The sequence below is a fragment of the Athene cunicularia genome (genome assembly GCF_003259725.1).
Source record: "Athene cunicularia isolate RWA chromosome 14 unlocalized genomic scaffold, athCun1 chr14_part2, whole genome shotgun sequence".
Classification (NCBI taxonomy): Eukaryota; Metazoa; Chordata; class Aves; order Strigiformes; family Strigidae; genus Athene; species Athene cunicularia.
Genome location: NW_020799119.1, coordinates 472,200 through 478,199, shown reverse-complemented (window position 1 = coordinate 478,199; position 6,000 = coordinate 472,200).

Below are 6,000 nucleotides of genomic sequence, written 5' to 3'. Positions count from 1 at the left end.
CTCTGTTTCTTGGAGCTTCATCCATCACCAGCCCTTCTCAGCTGCTCAGTGCTGTACATTTAAATGGAAATGAAACTGGCAGTGCTAGAGCTTGGATCACGGAAGTCTGGGGGGTTTGAGCTTGCTTTCACAAGCAGGGCAGAACTGGCTCAAACTGAAGTGCTATCTCCCCCTTTAAGCTAATCATCTAGTCTGAATTAACCAAAGGCACATGAATTCTTTCAATTCACTTTTTTTAGATCAGAGAGACTCAAATAAAATTACTTATGGAGACATCCTTGAAAAGCCTTTTGAAAACCGTGTGTGCCTGAAGCTATCCATGCTTTGCCTGGGCTTACACCATGTTTGTCTTTTGAAGAGGAGGAAAAAGCCTTTTCACCTTTTACGTAAGGCCCAAACAAAAAAAAACCAACTACCTGAGACACTTTGACTGAGTAAGCTTCAAATGCAAAGATCTCTCCATGAGAATCGTTTTTATATTGTACTTACTCAAGCTGGCTATGACTAAATATTTTAAAGCACTACCAGCAGCCATTCCCCATCACTGGCCTACAGCTTTAACTATTAGAAGACCTTACCTTTGCAGGCCAAATCAGAACAATGGTCTGAAAACCAAAGATGCTGCCTACCTAGTCAAATTCTGTCAGGGTGGTTTTGCCCAGTGATCACAAACAAAATACAAGTATTTCACAATTTAGACTCCATTTTTCAGTATGTAATTCCTACAGGCAGGAACCTCCCTTAGACCAAAACATACCTACCAGAAGACATCACTTACACTATGAAATGAAAATTTTACTTTTATTTCCAAATGACAGAATGATGCTTCAGAAAAGAAGAGAAATAATTTAGCTGAAACTAATTCCTGATCTCTGCCCCCCCCCTCCCTGGGGAACCGAACAACAAGCTTCCTCTGGACTTCAGAGTAGTTTAAAATAGTAGGAGAAAAAACTAATGACAAAACCAGAACCTTTTACGTAAGTCATACCCTGAAACCAACCCCTAGAGCTCTTCTCAAAAGGCAAATCTAACTATTACAGAGCCACCTGTCAGGAAGGGCCTGCACTGGGACTTTCTGATGGCAAAGGAGCTCAAGTGGTACTGGGGCCAAACAAACAACTGGGAGATGATGCCAGCTGCAGCCCTGCAAGCCTGAAGCAGCTGGTTCTACCTGCTGAGCAGAGTCATACAGAGTGTTCTTTCTGGTCCAGATCACAAACCACCCGACTGAGATTTCAGAGACAGACGATAAGCAACAGTGGCTCCATAAAAGGCAGCAGTTTGCTACGACACTGCCCAGCTGAGGGTGGTGGCAGTTCTGCAGATTACAAGTGGCAGCCCCTCTCCCATAAAGAGACACTATATACGAGGACAGCCATCGGTGCATTTATTTGCAAATTATGCAAGCCTGCAGAGATCAACTGGAACATGCACAACAGGTGTATGACACAAGGTAAGTCCTCTTTTAGTATTTTGTGACAATTCATTGACCATTAAAGAGAAGCACTGACATCTGCCTTCTGAACAGCCTATCCTTGCATATATACACACATATAGATGTGTATTTCCAGCCTGCTTGCTGAGTACACAGTGCAGAGAGCTCCAGCCATCTAGTAACAGACCAGGCCTTGCCATGACTCCACATCTGCAAAGGGAGCAGTGACATCACGCTCAACAAGGCTACTTTTCACACTTGTCCAAGCAGAGCTCCAACAGAAATGTTCAATAACACTGGAGACAACATTACTGATTCCTATTCCCCTACAGCACAAGACTTGTTTTACTGCCAGCGATGGCCAGTAAGTGGCTACTGGGCTTTGTCAAACCAACGTGTGATTAAAAATAAGGATTCAATTAACTCAGCGTGCAAAAGCAAAGGAAGATTCAGATGTTATGCTGAAGTCACGAGAAGAGATGTAACAGTCTAAAACTTGCCATCTATTCAGCAAGAAAACAGCATGCTTGAAGGAGTCAAGGGGAAGAAGTATTTCAAGGTAGGGATGGAGGCAGCCGAGTTAAACAATGGCTACTTCAATTGCTGCCTCACACTGACTTTGAAATCTTAAATTAACAATAGCATTAGTGTCCACAACCTCCCTCCTGAAAAAAAGTACCAACAGCTCAAGCCATGTTGGTTTATACTGCTCTGCATTTTAGACTGCTTTGCATTTAATGCACAATTTTAAAATCCCACTTCTAAATTAATCTGTAGTTCTAAAAATCTGATAGTTTTAATAATTTCTGTCATATATATGCCATAAACAAGTTACTGAGTAAAGGTCTTACTTTATGGCCTGCTTTAATCCACCATTTTGAGACTAACATCACTGAGAAAGCATCTCTCAGCACTATCTAGGGAAGTATTTTCACCCAGATAAAGTACAGAAGCTCACCAGAAGGCAGGCCTGTATGTGGAACGACAAGGAAAAGCCTTTATTAGGCTTAGATGCCTTGTACCAGCTGCTATGCTGCTGGGGGAAGGATTTGCAGAGTATGAGATGAAAATGACTGCAAATGTGCCAGACCATCTCCACCAGAAGACAGGGTAACTCCCAAAAACACATTTCTACCTGGTGCTCAGAGATGTGCTTTCCCATTATGTGATTATTTTTTTTTTAAATTCTGGTCTAATCGACACCACCTGCATGCTTTGTGACAAACAAGCCATCTATGTAGCTGAAAGCACTGCCTTGAAGCACCCTGACTAACAAGACTGGACTACTGCTTCTGGATTTTCAGCTTCCACCAAGAGAGGTATCATGATCTCATCTACAGCCGGTACACCATAGTTTCTTGAATTAGCTAGTTCAGTAGGCCAAACAGTTCATGGAACTTTAATTTGCACTATTATTATACAGTACTGTGCTCCAAAAGAGCACCTTTGACAGGATGAGTCAATAAAATCTAACATACTTTCAATCATTAATCTGATTATACAGACTGGCTGATGCCTGAATGTCTTACTGGCAACTGCTTGCTGCTTCCGCACGTGACTGCAACGCAACAGCAATGCTGGAGACGCGGCGGTAAGGAACCAACCCGAGCCTGTCCGCAGCACCCGGCCAGGGGACGTCACCCGAGCTGAGAGCATGCCCGGGAGAGAGCCCAACCTGCCAGTGACAGAGTCAACGCAGCCCACGAGCTCCACCATACCCTCATGTTTTGTGAGCTCAACCAGGGAACTCCACTCCCTCTCTGAAAGCTCCTCAGAGCAACGCTGCACGGATCCCTTTGCGCTCCGAGGTGGAACCAAAGCAATCCCCTGTGCTAGCACCGCAACACAAATCAGCACAGTGCAGGGCAAGGCTTAAAAGTTGCTTAAATGTCTCCTCTAGGTCACAAAGTGCTGAAGACATTGCAGTAGACAGGCATCAGCTGTGACACCAAATGATGTCACTCAGAGTTAGCACAAGTCTGTTCTGAAGACATCACATCGTGGCATTACTAAAACTTGCTGAACTCAAGAAAATTCCGAGTTAAAGAGACGGTCTTGAAGAGCACTATTCTTCCTTAAAACAATTCATCTAAGACCAGTTCAGAGTCCAAATTTTGGGTTTATATTTTTTTGTGTTTTGCCTGATAAGCAGAATAGCACACTCTCCAAGTGTCTGGAGTCAGAATGTTACAGGGCAGGACAGAGTACTCCAGAAACCGCAGTTCTGGAGTTTGCAGGTCTTCCACAACATTGTGAGAACATCTGTTACAAAAGACAACTGAAGCAATTCAGACCAGATTAAAAGGAGTCAAGTTTAAATGCATCATTCTTAGGAAAAGGCTTTTAGAAGGGAATTCTGCCTTGAGAGAACATGCCTCGATAGTGAGCATGGAAGAGGACACCCCAAACCCCCCTCTTCTAAAACAGGTCCCAACCATCCATTTTGCCTTCCCAGCATCTCAAGGAGAGTCCATCATACCATTTTTTTCCCCACTGGTATTTAAAATCCTGTTTTTAAGCTTCTATTGATTCACTTTGTTCTTTCCAAGACAATTTCAACCATGACTCCTGCACAGACAAAGTTATAAAACCCCAATACTTTATGTCCACATATAAGAATTCCAAGCATTCCATTTAAGCAGAACATGCTGGTCTAGTTTTTTTCCTTTATCTTCTGGAGGTGAGTTTAAGCATCTACTCTCTGATTAATAAAAACTGAAATTCACAGTTATGCATATAAACCAAAACTATGGCATGCATATATACTGCACTGAAATGTATTCTCTAGCTTTGCTCTGAAAACCACTGGGGGACTTTTGTATTTTCACATGGAAAAACACCTTTACAAAAACTTCAATAAGCATCTGCGTCATTAATATATAATTTTAAATTTTATACTCATTTCACAAAGGTCAAAGTGCAACACAACCTACCTAGAGGAGGACCACGTCACTATTAAACAAGAGTGGCGCTCTTTAAAGTATAAAAGCTATTCCTATTTTTTAACTTCACCTTTAGGCAACACCGCATCTAACAGTCTACTAAAACAGATGCATTTTCTTCACTGGATTCTGATTATGTAGTAAAACAAAGCAACACACTTTCTAAACCTAGTATTGTGTATAGTACAGTAACACTTGACGAGTGCAATTTTTTCTTCTCAAACTTCAATTTCTGTTCCTCACGTGCTACACCAGAATCCACGTGCTTGGCCTATTTCAAAACATTTTTTCTTCTGGCGATAATAGCTGGGCTCCACCACAGTTTATTACCATCTAACGTTCTGGGTTTAAGTCTGTTTTACACAGATCCAACTACTACAGGAGTGCTGTCAGCCAGCTGGCCGTTCAGCCTGCTAGCATTTGTGAAGCTGAAAGTACATTGGCAATGGAAGACAAAATTCAAGAGACCCTTCTGCAGCCTTAAAGCAAGTTAAAATTTTCAAAAAAGCTTTTGACATTTTTATTCGATACTACTAGAAAAATCCAATGTACCTCTACCTACATATGTTGTACATCCCTAAGACCCCCACAACGTTGTGTTGTTAAGCCTCTCCAGACATTCTCCTGAAAATAGTTTAAATGCCTGTAGATAAACAGGGAGCTTTAGGTCCAACCACTTTAAAGGCTAGTAGTGGTGAAGTTACAGCGACTGCAGCAAACATACCATTGTTTAAGTTTTAATACATGAAACAGGAAGAGGAAAAAACCACTAGTATACATTTTAAAGACTGTTGTGTTACAGAACCACAGAAAAAAAACCAGTTAATGTTTAATGGAAACAGTTTAGAATTCTTTTTATTTCTGAAAAGTCACATCCCAAAGTCTTTAATCACAAACTTATCCAGATGTCAGATTACCAAACTGAAATATCATACTAAGCAAAACAAAATCATTACCATCTCTGAGAATCAAGCGCCATTTATTAGATTTAAAAGAATTTATGACTTCTCTAAGAAGATTTCTTACATGTATTCACCATAAATGTCCTGCCATAAATCTGCAGTATTGCCCCGCTATGGTTAACATGTAGCACCAGGGAAAAAAAGGTTAGGAATTAATTATGGACTTATGCACAATGGCATCTGAATGACGTCTTTTGTGCAGAAATTACGTTAACAAGAACCGCCAAAGTATAATTTAGCTAGAGAGAACACTCATGTACAAGATGGCTTTAAAGGCTTTATAACTCACAGACACTCTTGACCCAAAACGTTGCTCGTGTGCAACTTCCACAACAGGCACAAACCCAGGTTGGCAACGCAGTGGAGTAAAAGAAGTCGAAGACAAAATTAAGTCACAAACCCACTTTCTTCAAATTAGCCATTTATTCCATTTCTATCACTTCCAGTTTTCTCCACCAGATTCCTATGAAATCTGACAAGTTTGTTATTATAAGATATCTTCCAAATTTCCTTATCATTTTACGTAGCTTTATTCCAGGAAACCCAAACTTCTGCGAGCACTACACGTCGCACATGAACCACGTCCTCTTCCACGCCCATAGCTCCGCGCCTAACACACGGATCCGCGGGCAGCGGCCGGAGCCCAACAGCTCCGCCAGGC